The sequence below is a fragment of the Scyliorhinus canicula genome, chromosome 20, assembly GCF_902713615.1.
Source record: "Scyliorhinus canicula chromosome 20, sScyCan1.1, whole genome shotgun sequence".
In the NCBI taxonomy this organism is placed as follows: Eukaryota; Metazoa; Chordata; class Chondrichthyes; order Carcharhiniformes; family Scyliorhinidae; genus Scyliorhinus; species Scyliorhinus canicula.
The window spans coordinates 62,031,357-62,055,906 of NC_052165.1; the positions used below are offsets into that span (position 1 = coordinate 62,031,357).

Below are 24,550 nucleotides of genomic sequence, written 5' to 3' on the forward strand. Positions count from 1 at the left end.
CTTAGTATTGCAGTTCATTCCATATATAGTTATCAATTCTTTACACAATATGTTACATTCGTCCATTCAGTATGTTATGTACATGATTATATAAGTTCATGAGTTGCCAGTCATAAGGTCATGAGTTGCCAGTCCTGGATTTGAACCCGGGACCTCTCGCAGTTCTTTTGATAGCTTAGAATAACAGCTCCTGCAATCCGTGGAGCACTGGTCATCACTGGCCCATTGTCTTTGGAGGATCATCTGTTAGAGTAACTCTTAGTCCAAAGTTAACTGTCTCAGCAGTTGCGGCAACTTAAAAGCAGGCATTAATTCATATAGCCAAGTATGTTACCAAAGCAGAAAGTTTACACCAACATACATTTGAACTTTTTGCCCTGGTTGAGTTACCGAGAGTAGATTTCAGTTTGACTTCTCATTCAATTCTTCCCCATAAGCCATGTTCAAGCTGGCAAACAAACCGCCAGATAAGGTTAATTTGGAGGATCTTGCTAAGTCAGCTTTGCATCGATGTGTACCATAGTTATTATGTTTGTCACCTTGTCTTCCAAACTGATGGGTATACCTGTTCCAGATGAGGGAGAGGCAAAACTGAACTCCTTTTAATTATCTCGCTGTCTTATCAGTAAGCAAAGGTGTTTTAATTTTTTGAAATGTGTTGTGGTGTGTTGCCTCAAACCTTTAGTTTGTAAAGTCAATTTTAAATTGTCACGCAGCAAACTCCTTTTATAGTTGAATCAGAATTAGTGTTTATTCATACATTCAAATCTGGGAGGACGGCCGTCACAACTGCCTACATGCACACAAGAAGGAAACAGGAAAGAGCTTCATGGGGAGTAACTTAAATTGCCCCTTAATCTCCAAATGTTTGGGTGATTTAACACAAGAACACAAGAACTAGGAGCAGGAGTAGGCCATCTGGCCCCTCGAGCCTGCTCCGCCATTCAATGAGATCATGGCTGATCTTTTGTGGACTCAGCTCCACTTTCCGGCCCGAACACCATAACCCTTAATCCCTTTATTCTTCAAAAAACTATCTATCTTTATCTTAAAAACATTTATTGAAGGAGCCTCAACTGCTCCACTGGGCAAGGAATTCCATAGGTTCACAACCCTTTGGGTGAAGAAGTTCCTCCTAAACTCAGTCCTAAATCTACTTCCCCTTATTTTGAGGCTATGTCCCCTAGTTCTGCTTTCACCCACCAGTGGAAACAACCTGCCTGCATCTATCCTATCTATTCCCTTCATAATTTTAAATGTTTCCATAAGATACTCCCTCATCCTTCTAAATTCCAACGAGTACAGTCCCAGTCAACTCAACCTCTCCTCGTAATCCAACCCCATCAGCTCTGGGATTAATCTACTGAATCTCCTCTGCACACTCTCCAGTGCCAGTACGTCCTTTCTCAAGTAAGGAGACCAAAACTGAACACAATACTCCAGTTGTGGCCTTACTAACACCTTATACAATTTACTGGGGATAGGGTGGAGATGTGGGGTGCCCTTTCTATGGGCTGGTGCAGACTCGCTGGGCTAAATAGCCTCCTGCACTGTTAACTCTCTGATCTGTGAACCAAATATCTGAATATTGTGTCACATGAATGTCAAGAGTCCAATTAACCGTCCTGCCGAGAGGAGTTAAAGTTAAGACAGGTTCAGCGAGCTGAAAGCAGAATTTACTTGGTTACAGGGATAGGGTGGAGGCGTGGGATGCTCTATCCAACGGCTGGTGCAGAATCGATGGGCTGAATGGCTGCATCCTGCACTGTAAATTCTATGATCTATGATTTGCAGAATTCCATTAGAGTTGGTAATGATCCAGCCAATTAAGGTTAGTATACAGAGACTTTGCTTGCTCTACTTGCAATGGCAGGAACCAAGCTTTCAGGAGGTTAAGCTTGAGGCAGGCTTTGTTGTCAGCCTGGAGTCCAGCTTTGGTGTTGACAGATTCCGATGTTTAACAGAGACTGGCTATGAGTCCAGGAATGCAACATTATAACTTTCCAAAAGCCAAAGGATCTTAGGTTGTTGCCCACTGAGGAGTCAATCTCGGTACAAGTCAGTTTCTATGCCGGGGCTGCTTTAGCTCACTGAGCCAAATCGCTGGCTTTTAAAACAGGCCAGCAGCACGGTTCGATTCCCGTACCGGCCTCCCCGGACAGGCGCCGGAATGTGGCGACTAGGGGCTTTTCACAGTAACTTCATTGCAGCCTACTCGTGACAATAAGCGATTTTCATTTCATTTCATTTCACTGGTCCAAATCCACTGTTCACTGTCTGTAGGAGGTACATAGTGGTTACGAGCATCTCCACAGATGAGTTTCGATATTTTTTTGTTACAAGTCCAAGCTGGGGAGACAGACTGTCTCACTTGTTTTTGTTGATTTGTGATGGGGCCATGAAAGTGAGATTCCACAAGGATGAGCGCTAAGCATTGTCCTCTAGTTACTGTTGGAACTGTAGCCCACCTGCAAGTCAAGTAACCTTTGGTAGCTATGTTTTTGGTCCTGCAAAGAACATATTTGAATGAACAGAAAGTAAAGTTTGATTTAAGCAATTTATTATCCCCTTTCTATCTTATGGACATCGCAAACCTGTGACTACTACTGTGATAGATTTAGGTTATTCCGGACCTGATAATACTTTATTAATAACCTATGCTCTAGGTTAACCCACCAAAAGAGGGAAACCTGTTTCTCTGCCAAGACTCAGAATAGGTCTCACGAAGGGAGAATGCTTTTCCGGGTCTCAGACAGTTGAACAGGATTTCAGTTACTTTTAATGGGGAAAGTTCAGATGCGTCACTCATAACTAAATCTTTACCTCTATCGTCGTGGGTCCTAGCCATTTAAGGCTTCCTAAATGAGTGTCTGGGAGTTTAAACTCAGAGTAATTCTTACACAGTATAATTCTAATCAAAGTATTTTTTTTGTAAAAATACTCCCAATAGATACATACAGAATTGCAGTTAAAAATATAAATTGATTAACAGTCTTTAGTTATCTGTTAATAATATAAAATCGTTAACAGTCCTATGTTATCTGCTAACACACTAACTTCTCTCAATAGAATGAGATATCTAAAACATGGAAAATCCTAAAGTATCAATTTTCTCATGGTAGCATGGTGGTTAGCATCAATGCTTCACAGCTCCAGGGTCCCAGGTTCGATTCCCGGCTGGGTCACTGTCTGTGTGGAGTCTGCACGTCCTCCCTGTGTGTGCGTGGGTTTCCTCCGGGTGCTCCGGTTTCCTCCCACAGTCCAAAGATGTGCGGGTTAGGTGGATTGGCCATGCTAAATTGCCCGTAGTGCAAGGTTAATGGGGGGGATTGTTGGGTTACGGGTATACGGGTTACGTGGGTTTAAGTAGGGTGATCATTGCTCGGCACAACATCGAGGGCTGAAGGGCCTGTTCTGTGCTGTACTGTTCTAAATTCTAAATTTCAAGGTAAACAAAAACATACTTAAAAAACTTGAGGTTTAGTCTGACAAGGCAAGCTTGAAGAACAAAGCTTTGACCCAAACTCCTGCAGGGGAGTGAGAAGGGTACCTCTTGCTAAAATGCCCCTCTTTTTATGTACATAAAATTATCTTATCGGTCAAGGACGGCATTTGTTATCTTGTCACTTATTGTTGGTTAATTATCTATCACCAAATGGCTAATTGGATGTATTATCATTAATACATCTTTTTATGATCAAAGTGTCTGTGTAACTGTCAGGTGTCTTAAGATATATTGGCCAAGGGGACTCGTATAGAGGCCTGTCTTTTTTCAGTGTTGTCATGTTCTTTAGATACCAAAACGAGGCACTTTTTGTGAGGGTGTTATTCTCAGTGTCAAGAGGTATAGTTAGGGAAAGATTTGTGATTCTATTTATCTGGAGAATTCCCTGTCCTTATGTTTTGAATACTTGTAGGTTCAGGGGAGTGATCCATAAAGAATTTATGGTCTGTCAAGGAAAAGCCTTTATTATCTTGTATTTGTTTGTATTAACGAGCCTTTGAAATCAGCTTCGAGTTTCTCCCATCAGGTGGTAACCTCTACTTGACCTGAAGTGGTTTTATTCCACATTGAATTAAAATGCTGTTTGTATTAATGCCTTATTTTAAACCAAATTCTGTGGCGAACGTGATATTCATCACATCTCCCTCTTGATAGACCTAAATTCGTATTAATGACTGAGTTGCTCTTACTCAAGTCTATCCTTTCATTTGCACATTTATTGACTTCTTCCTTCCCTACCAAAGAAAAACCTTTTGTCGGAAGGAACAGTATAATGTGCATTTGTTTGGCAGATATCTTGTAATTCATTCTCAGTTCCATTCTATAATGGAAGATAATTGCTTCCAAGGACATCCCCACATTCATTGAGGATTCCATGGATTCGATCCTTCAAACGTTGTTGGTCTACAAGGGGTAATGTTTCCATTTTCTGTAGGAATGATGGTAACATTTGCTCCCCTGCCCATTGCAGAAATGTTACTTCTATCAATGTATTTTTTGTTCTGTCTCTTGCTGCAATAGCGGCGGTGATAGCATTTTGCATGAGGCCTAAGCCTCGTTGAAGAGCTGTGTTTAACGTTCAAGATAATTACAAATTATTTCAAACTTCTCTGGATTATTAGAGTTTACTCTACTTGATTTTAGTTCCTTTTCTTGTTTCTTATGTGGAGGAAGCTCAGGAGTCTTGTTCCTGTAAGTCACAGGGGTATAGCCACACGCTCTCAGAGGTTCTTTATCTTTTTGTTGAGGTAGAGAAGTGGAATCAATTTTGTATTTTATTTCATCATCAATATGTTCCCCTTTTGGATTGTCTGTGGGAGATGTTGATGAGATTGGATTCATTCTCATGTATTCACATCCACAGTCTAGCTTTCTAGTTGCTTCTATACTTTCCTTATTCTCTGATGTGAGAGTTGGAAAGTGTTAAGTCTCCAAATCTCAGGTCGAATAATTGGGATAATACTCCCCTTTGAGATGTACTGTAATCGTCTTTGAGATGCATAGGGTATCTTTTTTGGAAAGGGGGGATAGAATAAAATTATTTTCTTTACTGGAAAACTAGTGTCAGAAGTCTCATCCTGAGTACATTGTGTTGATTCTGAGGTGGAATATTCTTGAACATATGCTTGTTCAGGTTGTTGGAGAGATTTCTCTTGCTCTGTTCGATATTCGACCTTTAACCAAGTTCCAGTGTTTTCTGGTTGTACTTGATTACCCACAACCAATTCCCAGATTGTCCAAGTTCCATGTGGTTCTCAGGGGAATCCAAGGATTTACTCTATCCTTTCCACGCGCAATGGCAGGAAAGTAGAAACCTCTACAAGAGAATTCTATATCTTGCTTATCATTTCTAAATTTCAGCATGCAACGCAGGCATGGCTTTATTTCTCCCTGTCCATTCTCTTGGTGACAAATTAAACATTTGGTCTTCCCAAGAGGATGTACGGTATTATCACAAATAACAGCAAGAAAGTCAAGAGTGCCTTGATCATCACTGAACGTGTTATTTTCATGCTTGTACCCTCAGGCTTGAATGGTAGTGCCTCAAAGTAACCTGTTCTTAGTTCAGTTTTTCAGGCATTGTATCTTTGTAATGCAGTCCTTCCTCCATACGCGAAGACAAATCTTTCTTTATTATTTTCCCAAAATATAATTCAAAGTTTTTGTTCAAAAAAACCCATATTAGAGATACTGGTAATAAATTGTCTCAATACCTGGAGAAAGGGTTGAGATTTCTGGGTTTCCTTTAATTAAACGAACAGAAGGGATAGTGTTGCTCGTTCTGGGTGAGTGTGCTTAACACTCAATTTGGCTCTGTTTCGTTACTTAGCTCTGGAGTCACCAAGTATCGTTAAGATACCGCCACAAGTTTCAAGGTTAAGTTCAAAGCAATGAAACCATACACCAATTAGTAAGTTCAAACAAATGAGTTTATTATAATACAATTATAATACTACCCATGCACACGCTAAGATGATTAAACTATTCCTACCACTAAATAAACCAATACTTATCTTAAAGGGAACTGCCGGATCAGGGGACAAGGCCTCTTGCTCTGCACTGGTCCGCAGACTTCAGGTTGGTACAGGTTAAAAAGGGGTCAGGAGTGTCTATCTCTGGTAGCGATCGTTGTGAGACACTTACTTGCTGGCGGTTGCTGTCCCAAACCTCTCCTCTCTCTCGGTCAAGCTCTTCTTCGGTAAAAGGCTGGTCGAGAGGGCTGGTCAAGAGAGGAGGGCTGGTCAAGAAGAACAAACTAAGTTTGGGACCTGTCTTTTATAGGTCCTAGGGCTTCGCGCCCTTTTGGGCGGACCCTTTACCTGCTGGGAATCGATTGGGTCTCTTCCCAATTGATTTGTTTGAATCCCCCCCAATACTGAGGCTGTCCCTCGGCTACTGGGCGCGCTGGTGCTGGGGTGTCTGGTTTCCCATACACTGTTGTAATCACTTCCCTATTTGTGTCCATTGTCCCTGGGATCGTTTCATTACTATGTTAACTATCCCGGAGATTGCCTCATTAGTATGCAGAATGTTTGTTTCGGTGCTGTCTGCTCTCTTAGCAGACAGAATGCACATTGGCTTGGTGCAGCCTGCTTGTGCTGCAAACTTTGTCCATTTTAACCTGCAAACTTTGCGTTCCTCCATTTTGTATTGAGGGAATGGCCAACTTCGATGGCTACAATAGTAACTGTTCCTGGTTCCTCATTGTTAATGGGAACAGATTGTCGATTAAGTACTGTTGGTTCCAATAATGTTGGGCTTCTCGATAGCTGGATGATGTTAGAATAAAAAGAGTTCTGATTGCTTCTAAACACCCCATTTGTCGATGAGCTTGGTCGTTACAGGAACAAAGCATTTTCCATCTTTCCAATGAGGTTGGGATAAACAGTTTTATAGACTTTACACTGCAGAAGGAGGCCATTGAGCCCATTGAGTCTTATCACATGAAGATAACGTTGTACAGGTTCTAGCATCGATTCAGGTATCAATACTTAATTCAAGATATGTCTATGAATAAGTGATAGGATCATTATAATTAGTTGTCAATTTTCAGGAGACGTTTGATGATGGAATCGATTGTGAAATTCTCGGGGTTTATATCAGTTTCAGATTCAGCGAGGTGCTCAATAAGTGAAGTGAGAGTTGCAGTTTCAGAATCTGTAAGATGCGTGGCAAATGAAGTGAGGGTTGTTACGGCATTGGTGTCAGATCCCCCTCTATAAAGGTCAGGAATTTCAATAGCATTGATGATCGCTATGGCATCTTTGTACGGAAGATACCTCGTTAAGATCTCGCCAATCCTCGATATGCCGTTCGTCTGTTGTGAGATCATCTGCCTGGCTGTGATTCAATACAGATATGGGTGGTGAAGATGAACCGGCGACAGTGGGCTCACTTTCCACATCCGACCTCATCTCCAGGTAAGGGAGTGAGGAATTTAATGATGATGTCAGAGATGGTCCTAGTATGAGGCCATTTTTATCATTACGGCCGGAAGGAGGGATAACAATAGGTGTTCGTGGCGGGAAAGGACCACAAAGATGATGATGCATGAATTGATCAGAAAAGACAGTAGCTGCAAACTGATGTGGTCGCCAGGAAGCGTAGCTGCACGGACTTGGGTCTGGTAGAAGATAACCGTGACAATATTTGTGTCCCGTTGGGGATTGTATCATGGCAGCATACTGCTGATGACAGAATGTTCATGGTCCAAATATGTTAAAAGGAGTGCCATATCTCCTGGGTATAGTAACAGTAGGACATAAGAGACCTCGTCGAGTACGAAGAGGACACTACAATCGCCATAGAGGCGCAAAGGGATCCTCCTTCATGAAGGTTAATAATCCTATTGGGATTTCCATCAATACGTTGATGAGGTATCATTTGGAAAACGTCATAAGGTATAGGGGCTATACGCAAACGAAAGCACAGAAGGATTTCCGGGTTTGGAGAGTCGGTTGATTGACATTTCGTAAACATATCCTCCTGTCCTAAAGACATTAATAACAATAATAATAATAAAAATAATCTTCCTTTGTCACAAGTATGAAGTTACTGTGAAAAGTCCCTAGTCGCCACATTCTGGCACCCGTTCGGGTAAGCTGGTACGGTAATTGAACCCGAGCTGCTGTCCTTGTTCTGTATTACAAACCAGCTGTCTAGCCAATTACGCAAAAAAGAAATGATTCTCATTGATGATCAGTGCCCCTTCCTGTGTTAATGAGGAATTGCATGTGCTCGGCCAAATCCTGAAGGTGGAGTGGAAATACTGAGGATATGGTAAGGACCTATCTGCGGAGACAGGAAATGAGTAAAATCAAACAAATTGTGCCACCGATAGGCTGTGCGTAATGTAGGACATTTCTAAAGGATCCAAAGAATCCTGAAAAATCAGAAATAATATCACTAGCAGTGTGAGTAATTCCTTGAAAGATGGAACCCATTTTGGGAAAAACATCTTCAGCAGCTATACCAAGGGCGCTTATCCAGTTCGGGGATACAGGATTGAAAATCTGAACTTGTGATAATAAGCGTTTGGCATGCCTGATATGCTCAGTTACGTCATAATTAGTGAAAGTGACTAAGGTGAGCATGATACATATGTGCAAGGAGAGCGGTCAATTTAGAAATCCTAATAGTGGATGGGAAGTGGTTTTCTGGGGATATGGAGACCGCTGCTGTGTGTCTGGTCTTTTTTAAGGTCATAGCCACAGCAAGTTACATTTTCATACGGCATCAACATCCATGTTCCTGGAGCAAGATGATCGTTGTCACAATACTCAAGAGGTGAGTATCACTACTGATCCATTGCCAAAAGTGAATGCTAGATAGTTTTTCAAAGATAGGAGTTGCAACCACAGATCTAACCACAAGATGCATTCCTACAATCATGGTGTTTTTGCCAATCAAAGCATAAGCGGAGGGTTGTCCCGATACACGTGTCAGCGGAAAAATATTTTAATGGCTGTAAGGAAGTTCTATTAAATCCAGCCTGGCAAATTATAGTGTACGGAGTGTGAACTCGTACATGTGCATTTAAATTTCCTGTAGAAGCAATTTGTCCGAGGTGGACCCGGTTATAAATCTGAAAATGACACTTGGTACGGACACTATTAAAGAAATTCTCCATACTCTATATTTAAACCACCAGTATCAACTCTTGTCAGGTTTACACTGTTCAATTTTGCTCACTGAGTAACATGACTCTAGAAGTGGATTTCTGCAATGCCTTCAACTGCCAAATAGTTGAGAGATATTTAAATATGATGGAAAGAAGAGGATCTGGAAGCTCTCCTCTAACTCTTTGATGTAGGGTATTTTTGATTGCTTCGGTCATATAGTTAACTTTAACAAAATCATTATTTGCCAGTGTTTGATCTCGATGTACTACCAGTGAGTCTTCAGTCAGACTCGCCATTATAGTGACATATGAAGATATGTTTTTTAGATTTGAAGTGGTCTCACTTAACCACGGCGAGAAAATTCCTAAGGCTTGTACAACTGAAGAGGTAGCTGAGGTTAGAAGTTTAGTGTTTTTTAACTGTACACATCAGTCTCCGTCTTTGATGGACAGTGTGGTACCAAATACGGTGTTTTTGGTGGTCTTTGATTTAGGGGTGACAAAATTCTGTCAAGTGTCATTTCTCATTATGACCCGAAAAGGTGGTGGAGCCTCGAGTAGAGAAATCAGAAGATTCCTGCTTACTATTGATTGGTGAGGTACTATTTCCACAGTTAGGATAGCTGCGTAAGCATCCTCGCAGTCTATCAGTATAATTTAAGTAAAGATTTTGATGGAGTAGCTCAGGGGGTAATACAATCTGTCCTTTTGACTGAGGGATTCTGTGTAAAATGCCATCCTATGAAGTAGATGGCTTGAATGGCATGACTAGAATGATTAGCAGGTTTCCAATCATAAATGGGAAAATTACTTGATACCCATGCCATGCGTCGAGCACCTTCGCTAGTCAGCCATCCAGGTTTGTCACAGTGACATTTCTGGAGTGTGCTTGGATAGTGTAGTTTACATGATATAGAATACCGATTACAGGGTCGAGTCGGGTTAGAACCATTAGTGTAACAATGACTCTCAGAAATGGTTTTGTTTACTCCAAATACTATATCATATCGGGCACATGTCTGTTTCGGTCCCAAGATACGGAACAGAGACATGAGGTCGGCTTCATCCTTCTGGTTGCTGTGATTACTATTCTTTTGACACGTTTCAACTGAATCTGTGAGCCTGGAGGAATAACATTCTCTTTTAAGTTTTCCCGTAAAATTAGTGTCATTTGTTTCTTGACCACTTTGTTCTAGGCATTGGGAAATTTTTTTTTTCCATTTTTTTTCTCTGGGTCTCCTGATTGATAGTACCAGCTGTCATATAGTAAAGATGAACAAACTATAGTGACATTGCCAGGATTTTCGAGTACATTTGGTTGTTTAAATTTAAATTCTGATGGTGTTACTCCAAACATTATCTGATTCCAGGCTGGGATTGACCAATCATGTACAATGTTGTGGTAATAGAGATTGATGGGGTAATCATGTCCTATGACATAGCCTTTATAGTCACCTAGTACAGGTGTACAATGAGAGAATTTAAAATTAGAGCCGAGAGATGGCTCTATCTTTTTGATTCCTGTCCATTCTATGAAATAGCAATGTCTATACTGATCCAAAAGGTGTTTTTGGGGATCTGGGAGAGATGGATCTATCATATCATAGGATATTTCTGGAGAAGATTATTTTAGAAACTTCATTGTTTCCTCTAATTCCTTGATTAGGAAAATTTGGCCGTCAATTATTTGGTGATTATATATCACTTTTCCTAAATTGACAATTGTTTAGCGGAATGAGAATCCTTTTTATTGTAAGAATACTCTCAATAGATACATACAGAATTGCAGTTAAAAATATAAATTGATTAACAGTCTTTAGTTATGTTAATTTAACAGTCCCATGTTATCTGCGAACACTAACTTCTCTCAATAGATTGAGCTATTTGAAACATGGAAAATCCTAAAGTATCTCCTATCAATTTCAAGTTAAACAAAAACATACTTAAAAAACTTGAGGTTTAGTCTGACAAGGCAAGTTTGAAGAGCAGAGCTTTGACCCAAACTCCTGCAGGGGAGTGAGAAGGGTACCTCTTGCTAAAATGCCCCTCTTTTTATGTACATAAAATTATCTTATCGGTCAAGGACGGCATTTGTTATCTTGTCACTTATTGTTGGTTAATTACCTATCGCCAGTGGCGACTAGGGGCTTTTCACAGTAACTTCATTGCAGCCTACTCGTGACAATAAGCGATTTTCATTTCATTTCATTTCACTGGTCCAAATCCACTGTTCGCTGTCTGTAGGAGGTACATAGTGGTTACGAGCATCTCCACAGATGAGTTTCGATATTTTTTTGTTACAATCCAAGCTGGGGAGACAGACTGTCTCACTTGTTTTTGTTGATTTGTGATGGGGCCATGAAAGTGAGATTCCACAAGGATGAGCGCTAAGCATTGTCCTCTAGTTACTGTTGGAACTGTAGCCCACCTGCAAGTCAAGTAACCTTTGGTAGCTATGTTTTTGGTCCTGCAAAGACCATATTTGAATGAACAGAAAATAAAGTTTGATTTAAGCAATTTATTACCCCTTTTCTATCTTATGGACATCGCAAACCTGTGACTACTACTGTGATAGATTTAGGTTATTCCGGACCTGATAATACTTTATTAATAACCTATGCTCTAGGTTAACCCACCAAAAGAGGGAAACCTGTTTCTCTGCCAAGACTCAGAATAGGTCTCACGAAGGGAGAATGCTTTTCCGGGTCTCAGACAGTTGAACAGGATTTCAGTTACTTTTAATGGGGAAAGTTCAGATACGTCACTCATAACTAAATCTTTACCTCTATCGTCGTGGGTCCTAGCCATTTAAGGCTTCCTAAATGAGTGTCTGGGAGTTTAAACTCAGAGTAATTCTTACACAGTATAATTCTAATCAAAGTATTTTTTTTGTAAAAATACTCCCAATAGATACATACAGAATTGCAGTTAAAAATATAAATTGATTAACAGTCTTTAGTTATGTTAATTTAACAGTCCCATGTTATCTGCGAACACTAACTTCTCTCAATAGATTGAGCTATTTGAAACATGGAAAATCCTAAAGTATCTCCTATCAATTTCAAGTTAAACAAAAACATACTTAAAAAACTTGAGGTTTAGTCTGACAAGGCGAGTTTGAAGAGCAGAGCTTTGACCCAAACTCCTGCAGGGGAGTGAGAAGGGTACCTCTTGCTAAAATGCCCCTCTTTTTATGTACATAAAATTATCTTATCGGTCAAGGACGGCATTTGTTATCTTGTCACTTATTGTTGGTTAATTACCTATCGCCAAATGGCTAATTGGATGTATTATCATTAATACATCTTTTAATGATCAAAGTGTCTGTGTAACTGTCAGGTGTCTTAAGATATATTGGCCAAGGGGACTCGTATAGAGGCCTGTCTTTTTTCAGTGTTGTCATGTTCTTTAGATACCAAAACGAGAGACTTTTTGTGAGGGTGTTATTCTCAGTGTCAAGAGGTATAGTTGGGGAAAGATTTGTGATTCTATTTATCTGGAGAATTCCCTGTCCTTATGTTTTGAATACTTGTAGGTTCAGGGGAGTGATCCATAAAGAATTTATGGTCTGTCAAGGAAAAGCCTTTATTATGTTGTATTTGTTTGTATTAACGAGCCTTTGAAACCAGCTTCGGGTTTCTCCCATCAGGTGATAACCTCAACCTGACCTTTAGCTAAAGTGGTTTTATTCCACATTGAATTAAAATGCTGTTTGTATTATTTTAAACCGAATTCTGTGGCGAACGTGATATTCATCACACTACATTTGCCACTGCTTTAGTTCACCGAACTAATTTATTAGTGAATAATTCCAGCAATACTAAACCAGAACCTGGTGGCGTATGTTGCAACTATGGCTAGTATTTCTAATGCTGACAATGGGCAAATGAATGGCAGATGCAGTACAATTTGTATAAATGTGAGGTTATCCACTTTTGTAGCAATAATGGGAAAGCAGATTATTATCTGATTGGCCATAAATTAGGGGCGGGGCATGTGCAATGAGACTTGGGTGTCCTTTTGTACATCAGTTGCTGGAGGTAAACAAATATAAAAGCAAATTGCTGGAATCTGAAACTAACAAAATACTGGACAATCACAGCAGGTCTGACAGCATCTGTGAAGTGAGAAATGAGTTAATGTTTCGAGTCTGGATGACTCTTTGTCAAAGCAGAAGGTAAGCATGCAGGTGTAGCGGGCAGTATAGAAGGCAAGTTATATGTAATTGTAGTAATTATTTTATTGTCACAGGTATGAAGTTACTGTGAAAAGCTTCCAGTCGCCACATTCCGGCATCTGTTTGGATAAGCTGGTATGGGAATTGAACCCGTGCTGCTGGCCTTGTTCTGCATTACAAACCAGCTGTCTAGCCCACTGAGCTAAACCAGCCCACGGTGCCACCTTTGCGAGAGGATTCTAGTACAGGAGCAGGGATATCTTGCTGCAATTATATAGGGCCTTGGCGAAGCCACACTTGGAGTATTGTGTGCAGTTTAGGTCCCTTTAACTGAGGATGAATGTTCTTTATATTGAAGGAGTGTAGAGAGGGTTGGCCAGACTGATTCCTGGAATGGCAGGACTGACGAATGAAGAGCGATTGAATCTGTTTGGACTGTATTTGCTGGAGTTCAGAAGAATGAGGGGTGGTGATCTCGTAGAAACCTATTAAATTCTGACAGGAGTAGACAGGGTAGATGCAAGAAGGATGTTCCTGAATGGGGTGTCCAGATCTGGGGGCCACAGTCTGAAGAAATGAGGTGGACCATTCAGGACTGAGTCTCTGGAATTCGCTGCCACACAATGTTTTGGCCTCAACTACTTTCTATGTTTTCAAGAAGCAGTTAGATATAGCACTTGAGGCAAAAGGGTCAAAGGATATTGGGGGGGGGGGGGGGGGGAGGAGAAGACAGGATCAAGATATTGACCAACCACGATAATTAATGGCGGAGCAGGCTTGAGGGGCAGAATTGTCTCCTCTGTTTTCGCATTATAATTTTAAATTTGGGACATTAATTTTTAAATGCAAAGTTGTTATGGGCCGAGTTTTAGAGAAACCCAAAGTGTATCATGGAGTTTACCTGACCCACAACTTTTAATAGATTGTGGTATTGGGGAGCACACGGCCCACTCTACAGGTGTGGGACAGCAGAAATGGAAAAGTATTTTTATTAAAGCGAAACAATGTTTATTCGATGAACTTAAGTTAACCTTTTTAAAACATAGTGATCACCTTCGAAACCATCAATTCAAATACAACCCCCAAAGAATACAACACTAAGTAATCCTTTAAGCTTTCCTTTTAACATCCATACGACTTAAAACACCTTTTACCAGAAGCACATCAGGTTAAAGTCACTACTGTTATTAGTTTTAAATCACCAGGATTGATTTACAGTCCTTAGATTACGGAAAGAGATTCATACACCATCTGGCTGTAACTGCAGCAATCCAGCTCTGAAAACGAAACTAAAAATGCACCCTGCAGCAAACAGCCTAAAAGAAAAGTAAAAAGCTGACAGACAGCCCAGCTCCACCGACTCTCTGACATCAATGCAATAGTAAAAACCCAATTCTTAAAGGTACTCTCACTACAAATATTTATATACACACCCATTTATAAACACCCATTGCTTAAAGGTACACTCGCATGACACCTCCCCTCTCTTTTTCCCCCCCCCCCCAGAAAAAAATAAACCATCAACTTCAAGATGGTTTCATTTTTCACCTTTTCACTATCCTTTAAGAAATGCACACAGTAAATATACTTTTTTGTTTCATAAAAAAAACACACGCAAACAGGTATAATAATATAGTCCATTTTTTTCGTTGTTCTTCCTCCAACTGAAATCCTTCTTGATTGACAGTCTCTTTGAACAAGAAGGTCTCTGCACAATCTGTCCATTTCTCTACGTCTTGACATTTCTCTTTAAAGTCAGATACTTTAGTTCAGTCTGATCACAAGAGTCCCTTGTAATTCTCCAACACATGATCATTGGGTATCACAGCTTTCAGGCAGTCAAATGCCTGTTGAAACTCCGCTGTCCATTGAAATTTTTGATATTTCTTCAAGTCCATCAGTGGAGCAATCACGCTACAATCATTTTGCACAAATGTTCGATCAAATCCATTCGTGCTCAGAAATCACATTATTTCCCTTCGTCTCGAGGGTATCGAAAACTCCTCAAGGAAAGTGACTTGGGCTTTTCCAAATTCACTTTTGGCCAGGTTTGCCACCAGAGACAAGGGGAATGGTTGGCCACAGCTCCAGAAGAGATTAATGGTGCCTTTGGAGCCTTCTTCCGAGGACTGTACGCATCCCAGAGGAAAGGGTCGGGGGAGGGGAAGGCATCATTCACACTGTTAAACCAAACAAATGACACTGTTTGCGCTACATTTACCTGTTGTTGTTCATGAGTTGTAGTGTTTTCATTTTGTTTTGCTATGTTGGCAATAAAAATTAAATAAAAACAAGTGCTGGGAAAATGTTCAGCTCTGGCAGCATGCCTGGAGAGAAACAGAACTGAGATTTCAAATCGAAATCGGCAGCAATTGTTATTTACCTTTATTGGGGGGCAGAGGCAGAAAGCAGAAAACTATAGACCAATTAGCCCATTGTCTCTTAGCCTAACTGGGTCATAAAGACGGTGAGAGAGCTTGTTGAGGACCATGCAAATGGTGAGGGAGAGCAGAGGTTTGGGGCTATTAGAGTCTGTGGGTTCAGAGTTGCGATGAGAAACAAAAATAGAGATGTGAAATCACAGGGAACTAGTAAACTGATTGACTGCTGAGTATATTGCTGTTTTGGGACTGAATCTACACCAGTTTTATATAAGTGATAAAGCAACCATGAGTAGCTACTTATATGAGAAGGTGTGAATCTTGTGTTTAATTTTAATGTACGGTTTATTAACAGTAGTAATATTGTTTAGCATTGGTAAGGTTTTTTGGCAGTAGCAAGATAACCCAATGAAGAAAGAAATGGCAGGGCTCTGTGCTCTGTGGGAACTTCAGTGTGCTTCCTGGAGCTTGAGCAGCTAGGGTTACTTTGGTATATTCTTGAGGTTTCACGCATCGGTAGCTTACTGCTTTCTGTTTCCCTCCTTTCTTGAACAAAAATATTACATTTTCAGTTTCCTGGTCTGCTGAGTTCTTTCTCAAATCTGAGATTTTGGGAGATTACAACCAAGTTATCCACCCACTATCACTGCAGCTACTTGACACTTAAGATGCCAGCCATCCATTCCAGGGGACTTAGCAACTTTTTAAAATATATTTTAAATATAGATTGTTTTGTATATGCCTGTTGCAATGACATTTTAAAAAAAAAAAACCCTGGTTTAACATGCAGGCACGATGGTCTGTCTGCAAAATATGCAATTAAGGTGTCATAAAAATGAAATAATCATTAATCCCAGGCATGTACCTCTTTACAAAGAAATGTCTAATTAAATCATAGAATTTACAGTGCAGAAGGAGGCCACTCGGCCCATCAAGTCCGCACCGGCTCTTTGAAAGAGCACCCTACACAAGCCCACACCCCACCCCATCCCCAAAACCCAGCAACCCCACCCAACACTAAGGGCAATTCTGGACACGAAGGGCAATTTATCATGGCCAATCCATCTGCACATGTGCAACCTGCACATCTTTGGACTGTCGGAGGATACCGGAGCACCCGGAGGAAACCCACGCGCACACTGGGAGAACATGCAGACTCAGCACAGACAGTGACCCAAGCCGGGAATCGCGCCGGGGACCCTGGAGCTGTGAAGCAATTGTGCAAACCACTGTGCTATCGTGCTGCCCTTAACTGTTTAGATTGCTCGAGATTCCCTGGGGAGTGGAAAATTGTGACCGTGTTTAGACTTGGGTAAGCAGGTCATGGAACCGGAGTGAGATAAAGATGTAATTAATAGGAAAAGCCAGGTCTGTGTCGTTTTGAAGCTTGATTATAGGTTTGGCAGTTTAAGAGTTTTAAAGTGGAACAGCAAAATGCTGTCCGGTTGAGCTGGAGTCTGACAAAAAATTATTTGCAGACTGTCCCTAAAAGGATGTCTCTCGCTCGCTCTTTCTCGTGCTCTCTCTCTCTCCCTCTCTCGTTCCCTCTCCCCCCTCTTTCTCTCTCCCTCTCTCGTTCCCTCTTCCCCCCTCTTTCCCTCCCCACGCTCTTTCCCTCTCCCCTCCCCCCGCTCTTTCCCTCTCCCCCCGCTCTTTCCCTCTCCCCCCGCTCTCTCCCTCTCCCCCGCTCTTTCCCTCGCCCCCGCTCTTTCCCTCTCCCCCCGCTCTTTCCTCTCCCCCCCGCTCTTTCCCTCTCCCCCCGCTCTTTCCCTCTCCCCCCGCTCTTTCCCCCTCCCCCCGCTCTTCCCCTCCCCCCGCTCTTTCCCCCCCCCCGCTCTTTCCCCCTCCCCCCGCTCTTTCCCCCCTCCCCCCGCTCTTTCCCCCTCCCCCCGCTCTTTCCCCCTCCCCCCGCTCTTTCCCCCTCCCCCCGCTCTTTCCCCCTCCCCCCGCTCTTTCCCCCTCCCCCGCTCTTTCCCCCTCCCCCCGCTCTTTCCCCCTCCCCCGCTCTTTCCCCCTCCCCCCGCTCTTTCCCCCTCCCCCCCCGCTCTTTCCCCCTCCCCCCGCTCTTTCCCCCCCCCCCCCCGCTCTTTCCCCCTCCCCCCGCTCTTTCCCCCTCCCCCCGCTCTTTCCCCCTCCCCCCGCTCTTTCCCCCTCCCCCCCTCTTTCCCCCTCCCCCCGCTCTTTCCCCCTCCCCCCGCTCTTTCCCCCTCCCCCCGCTCTTTCCCCCCCCCCCCTCTTTCCCCCCCTCCCCCCGCTCTTTCCCCCCTCCCCCGCTCTTTTCCCCCTCCCCCCGCTCTTTCCCCCTCCCCCCGCTCTTTCCCCCTCCCCCCGCTCTTTCCCCCTCCCCCCGCTCTTTCCCCCTCCCCCCGCTCTTTCCCCCTCCCCCCGCTCTTTCCCCTCCCCCCGCTCTTTCCTCCCTCCCCCCGCTCTTTCCCCCTCCCCCCTCTTTCCCCCTCCCCCCGCTCTTTCCCCCTCCCCCCGCTCTTTCCCCTCCCCCCCTCTTCCCCCTCCCCCCGCTCTTTCCCCCTCCCCCCGCTCTCCTCCCCCTCCCCCCCCTCTCTTCCCCTCCCCCCCCGCTCTCTCCCCCCTCCCCCCCCGCTCTCTCCCCCTCCCCCCCCCCGCTCTCCTCCCCCCTCCCCCCCCCGCTCTCTCCCCCCCTCCCCCCCCGCTCTCTCCCCCTCCCCCCCGCCTCTCTCCCCCTCCCCCCCCGCTCTCTCCCCCTCCCCCCCCGCTCTCTCCCCCTCCCCCCCCCGCTCTCATCCCCCTCCCCCCGCTCTCTCCTCCCCCTCCCCCCCGCGCTCTCCCCCTCCCCCCCCTCTCTCCCCTCCCCCCCCGCTCTCTCCCCCTCCCCCCCGCTCTCGCTCCCCCTCCCCCCCCGCTCTCTCCCCCTCCCCCCCGCTCTCTCCCCCTCCCCCCCCTCTCTCCCCCTCCCCCCCGCTCTCTCCCCCTCCCCCCCGCTCTCTCCCCCTCCCCCCCCGCTCTCTCCCCTCCCCCCTCGCTCTCTCCCCCTCCCCCCGCCTCTCCCCCTCCCCCCCGCTCTCTCCCCCTCCCCCCCCCTCTCTCTCCCCCTCCCCCCGCTCCCTCCCTCCCCCCCCCTCCGCCTCTCCCCTCCCCCCTCTCTCCCCCTCCCCCCGCTCTCCCCCTCCCCCCGCTCTCGCCCCCTCCCCCCGCTCTCTCCCCCCCCTCCCCCCGCTCTCCCCCCTCCCCCCGCCTCTCTCCCCCTCCCCCCCTCTCTCCCCCCTCCCCCCTCTCTCCCCCTCCCCCCCCTCTCTCCCCCTCCCCCGCTCTCTCCCCCTCCCCCCCTCTCCTCCCCCTCCCCCCGCTCTCTCTCCCCCTCCCCCCGCTCTCTCCCCCCCTCCCCCCGCTCTCTCCCCCTCCCCCCGCTCTCCTCCCCCCCCCCCCCTCTCTCCCCCCTCCCCCCGCTCCCTCCCCTCCCCCCCGCTCTCCCCCTCTCCCCCGCTCCTCTCCCCCTCCCCCCGCTCTCTCCCCCTCCCCCGCTCTCCCCCCTCCCCCCCTCCTCCCCCCCCCCCGCTCTCTCCCCCTCCCCCCCTCTCTCCCCCTCCCCCCGCTCTCCCTCCCCTCCCCCCCCCCCCCCCTCTCCTCCCCCTCCCCCCCTCTCTCCCCTCCCCCCGCTCTCTCCCCCCTCCCCCCGCTCTCTCCCCTCCCCCGCTCTCTCCCCCTCCCCCGCTCTCTCCCCCTCCCCCCGCTCTCCCCCCTCCCCCCCGCTCATCCTCCCCCTCCCCCCCTCTCTACCCCCCCTCCCCCCTCTCCCCCCTCCCCCCCCCTCTCCCCTCCCCCTCCCCCCCCTCTCTCCCCCTCCCCCCGCTCTCTCCCCCTCCCCCTCTCCCCCCCTCCCCCCGCTCTCTCCCCCCCCCCCGCTCTCTCTCCCCTCCCCCCGCTCTCTCCCCCTCCCCCCCGCTCTCTCCCCCTCCCCCCGCTCTCCTCCCCCTCCCCCCGCTCTCTCCCCCCCCCCCCCTCTCTCTCCCCTCCCCCCGCCGCTCCCCCCTCCCCCCCTCGCTCTCCTCCCCCCTCCCCCCCGCTCCCCCCCCTCCCCCCGCTCTCTCCCCCTCCCCCCGCTCTCTCCCCCTCCCCCCGCTCTCTCCCCCTCCCCCCGCTCTCCTCCCCCTCCCCCCGCTCTCTCCCCCTCCCCCCGCTCTCTCCCCCTCCCCCCGCTCTCTCCCCCCTCCCCCCGCTCTCTCCCCCTCCCCCCGCTCTCTCCCCCTCCCCCCGCTCTCTCCCCTCCCCCTCCCCCGCTCCTCTCCCCCCCTCCCCCCCCCCGCTCTCTCCCCCTCCCCCCGCTCTCTCCCGCCCTCCCCCCGCTCTCTCCCCCTCCCCCGCTCTCTCCCCCTCCCCCCGCTCTCTCCCCCTCCCCCCGCTCTCCTCCCCCTCCCCCCGCGCTCTCCCCCCTCCCCCCGCTCTCTCCCCCTCCCCCCGCTCTCTCCCCCTCCCCCGCTCTCTCCCCCTCCCCCCGCTCTCTCCCCCTCCCCCCGCTCTCTCCCCCCTCCCCCCGCTCTCTCCCCCTCCCCCCCGCTCTCTCCCCCTCCCCCCGCTCTCTCCCCCTCCCCCCGCTCTTTTTCCCCCCTCTTTCCCTCTTTTTCCCCCCCTCTCTTTCTCCCCCCTCCCACTCCTCTCCCGCTCTCTAAGCAGTCTTTCCAGGAAATCTCTACACAAGAGTACTACGCAAGTAGTCTTACATTTGCTGACTTTATTTACCAGTGGCTTTTGACCTGTAATGGGTTTTGCTTAATTGCAGATAGAGAAGGTATAAGTTAGTAATTGAAGTGTTTCTATTATTTCAAGAATTATTTGTTCATTACATAGGTACATAGGTATTAAAAGCAGAAGTAGGCGATCAGCCCTTTGAATTTGCTCCACAGTTGGCTGAGCATTTCTCGTAACACTACTTTGCCACGCTATCTCCATGTCCCTTGATACAATTAGTAATCAGAAATCTATTGATTTCTGCCTTTAACATGCTCAATGATTTGATGTTCCACGGCCCTTTTGAGATAGAGAATTCCAAACATTCATCACCCTCTAACTGATAATTCCTCCTCGGCTCAGTTTTAAATGGCGTACCTCTTATTCTGAGACTGCGGCCTATGATTCTAGACCAACCTGGGAAACCTCCTATCCACACTAACCCTGTCACACCCTGGCGAAATTTTCAATGAAATCACCCTCATTCTTCGAAACTGTAGTGAATGCAGGCACATTTTGTGCACTCTCTCCTCGGAAGACAATCCCAGTCTGGTGAATCTCGCTCTGTGGCAAGTATTATCCTTCCTTGAAGAATGAGAAAAAAGCAGTACACGATACCTGAGATAAGGCCTCTCCAAAGCTCTGTACAATTTCAGCAACATTTTTACTCTAATCGCCTTGCAATGAAGGCCAGCGAACCATTTCCCCCCCACCTGACCAGGTCCCTTTTGACATCAGCACTCAACCATCTCTCACCATTTAATAAACACTGTCTTTCTGTTTTTTTTTTACCAAGTGGATAACTTCATACTTATTCACACATTATATTCTATCTGCCACGTCACTATTTCCAAGAGGTCCTTTACAGCATGGCTATTATTAGTCCTTTCTCATTGCATAATACAAAATCTAAAATAGCCCACATCCTAGAAGATTCGTCAACGTACTGCTCCAGAAACACATCATGTTCAGTCCAATTCATCCTCCACCCATTAGTGCTAATTAGGTTTACCCAGTCTATATGCAAATTGAAGTCGCCAGTTATTGCCGTACAGTATTACCCATTTTACATGTGTCTCCAGTTTTCTCATACAGTTTGGTGCCCGCTAAACAGCTCCCACCAATATTTGCTGTTATTTTCTGTTTCTTGGCTCCATCCAAGCTAATTCTATGTCATGATCCTTCAACCAAAGACACTCTCACTAATGTACTGCACTGATTGCATTGTCCCTTATTAAGTGTTCCTTTTCCGTTTTGCCAAATCTTTCTAAATGATGAAAATCCTTGAATATTTAGTTGCCAAGCTTGGTCACCCTTTAACCAGATCTCCATAATGGCAGTTCAATCATACTTCTTTACCTCTGTGCCTTCAAAGCACCTACTGTTGCAAATGCTGCGTGCAGCAGTTTTAGGCCCTGTGTCTAAGGAAGGATGTGCTGGCCTTGGAAAGGGTCCAGAGGAGGTTCACCAGAATGATCCGTGGAATGAAGAGCGTATGAGAAAAGGTTGAGGACTCTGGGTCTGTACTCATTGGAGTTTAGAAGGATGAGGGTGGAACTTATTGAAACTTACAGGATACTGCGAGGCCTGGGTAGAGTGGACGTGGAGAGGATGTTTCCACTTGTCCGGAAAGCTAGAACCAGAGGACACAATCTCAGACATGGGGAGGATCCTTTAAAACAGAGACGAGGAATTTCTTCAGCCAGAAGGTGGTGAATCTGCGGAGCTCTTTGCCGCAGAAGGCTGTGGAGGCCAAATTACTGAGTATCTTTAAGACAGATAGATAGATTCTTGATTAATAAGGGGATCAGAGGTTATGGGGAGAAGGCAGGAGAATGGGGATGAGAAAAATATCAGCCATGATTGAATGGCGGAGCAGACTCGATGGGCCGAGTGGCCTAATTCTGCTCCTATGTCCTTTATGGTCTTATGGTCATTTAAATAAAGTGCCCTCAACTTTGTCTTTTTAATATTTTTCCATATTCTAATGCTGGCCGTTGCTTTGTCAGCCTTCAAATTTCACTTACTACTTTTCTATTTGTTAGCAGCCTTTCTTCCCTCCAATCTGATCTCTCTCAGGCTGCCATTCTTGCCAAACTGGTTTAAATGCTCCTCAACACTAGCAAATCTCCCTGCAGTGATGTTAGTCCCAGTCCTGCTAAAGTGCAATCCGTCCATTTGCAGAAGTCCCACCTGCTGTGGAACCAGTCTCAATTGTCAAATCTGATGCCCTCCCTCCTACATCAATCCCCAGCTATATGCTCAATCCTTGTATCCTCACTCACATGTGACACTGGGAGTAATCCTGAGATTACTGCTTTTGAGGTTCTGCTTTTTAATTTTGTTGCTAACTCTCAAATCTGCTTTGAGGACTTCATCCCTCTTCCTGTTGGCACCAGTGTGAATCATGATCTCTGGATGTTCACCATCCTTCAGAAGAATGTTTTACAGCCACTCTTGTGATATCCCTGGCACCAGGGAGGCAATATACCATGCTGGAGTTGTGTCTACAGCTGCAGCAAAACCTGTCTGTTCCCCAGCTAACATCCGTATTGCGATTGCTGTTGCACTCTTCTTTCTCACCTTGTGTGAGCTAAGTCACCCGTAGTGTCGCAGATGTGGCCGTTGCTGCACTCCTGTAGAAGCATCACCCGTATCAGTATCTAAAATGCAAAACTGGTTAGTGTGTGAGATCAACTCGGGGATTCTTTCACTACTTACCGTTTCCCTCGGACTGCTTGACCGTCATCCTTTCCCTATCCACTTGCATGCAACCTGCAACGTGACCACATCCCTAAATGTGCCATCACCTAGTTCTCTGTCTCGTGGATGCACCATGTCGCTGAAGTTCCGAAATCCAGAGCCCAAGCTGCTGCAGCCATTGACACCACCTGCAGATGTAGGTATCTAGGACACATGGTGCATTCATGAATTCCCACATATCACTGGATGCACTTTCTACTCCACTGCACTGCCTTACCATACCTTTACTATAAGTAGAATAACTTTCCAGTTGTTCACCAATTGGCTTCTTCTTCTGTACTGAAGTAACCAAAAACTCGAGGTTGAAAAAAGGAAAGGAGCATCTCAGTCCCTTCATTAAACTCTCACCAAACACCAAGCTGCTCTATCTGTCAAATTGCAAATAAGAGAAGCAGAGAGGGAGTACGAAAGAGACTTGCAGCCAGCATAAAATGGAATCCCAAGTTTTCCATAGATATATAAAAATAAAAGGGTGGTAAAAGGAGATGGAGCTGATTAGGGACCAAAAAGAGTATTTATCCTTGGTCTAAATTATTAGTTTGAAGCTGGTGTTATTAAGGAAGAAGATGTTGTCCGGGCCTTGGTAAAAAAGGAGGTAATTCAGACACTGAAAGGGTTTAAAATTGATATGGAGGTATTGCGTGCGCTGCCTGTACTTGTAGTTGATAAGACACCAGGGTCAGTGAGATGCATCCAAGAATATTGAGGGAAAGAGTGGAAATTGCAGAGGCACTGGCCATACTTTTTGAGTCTTCCTTCGATTCGGCTGGCATCTGCGGATTGGAGAATTGCAAACATAATACCCTCATTCCACACATTTATAGATAACCCCAGCAACTACAGACCTGTCACTTTGTCCCGTAATGCAGTCCTGTAATTTGGGACAACATTAATAGTCACATGGACAAATGTGGGTTGATTGAGGAAGGGCAGCTTGGATTTATTAGGGGGAGAAATAGTATTTAACTAACCTGCTGGAGTTTTTTGAAGAGGTAACAGGGTTGATAAGGACAATGCTGTACATGGACTTCGCAAAGGCATTTGATACAGTGCCTCACAAATACTTGAGCAAAATTGTTGCACGTGGAATAAAATGAACAGTTGCAATACGATTGTGAACCTAGCTGAGTGACAAGAAACAACAAATCGTGGTTAATTGATGTTTTAGGCCTGGAAGGAGGTATGTATCGGAGCTCCCAGGGGTGGGGAGCGGTCAGTGTCGGGACTCTCTCTTCCTGACAATGACTTAGACCAGGGGTGGGCAAACTTTTCCGTGCAAGGGCCACATTCAGAAATTCACAATTTTAAAGGGCCGCATAGTATATTAAGTAAAATAATTACTTCACCCGGTTATGATTCTGGGCGTCTCATATAGAACATAGAACAGTACAGCACAGAACAGG

The 24,550-nt window shown here is 45.7% G+C and overlaps 1 protein-coding gene across 8 annotated transcripts in view; it reads left to right on the plus strand.

The window, feature by feature from the left end:
- Positions 1–24,550, plus strand: part of LOC119955082 — a 128,582-nt gene that overhangs the window by 43,549 nt on the left and 60,483 nt on the right. The window contains exon 1 of one of the 8 annotated variants that reach the window (XM_038780944.1): positions 8,656–8,791. The exons of the other annotated variants lie outside the window; for them this stretch is intronic. The gene's annotated coding sequence lies outside the window, so the exon portion shown is untranslated. Of the gene's footprint in view, positions 1–8,655; positions 8,792–24,550 lie in introns of those variants that run through there. 8 annotated transcript variants of the gene reach the window in all.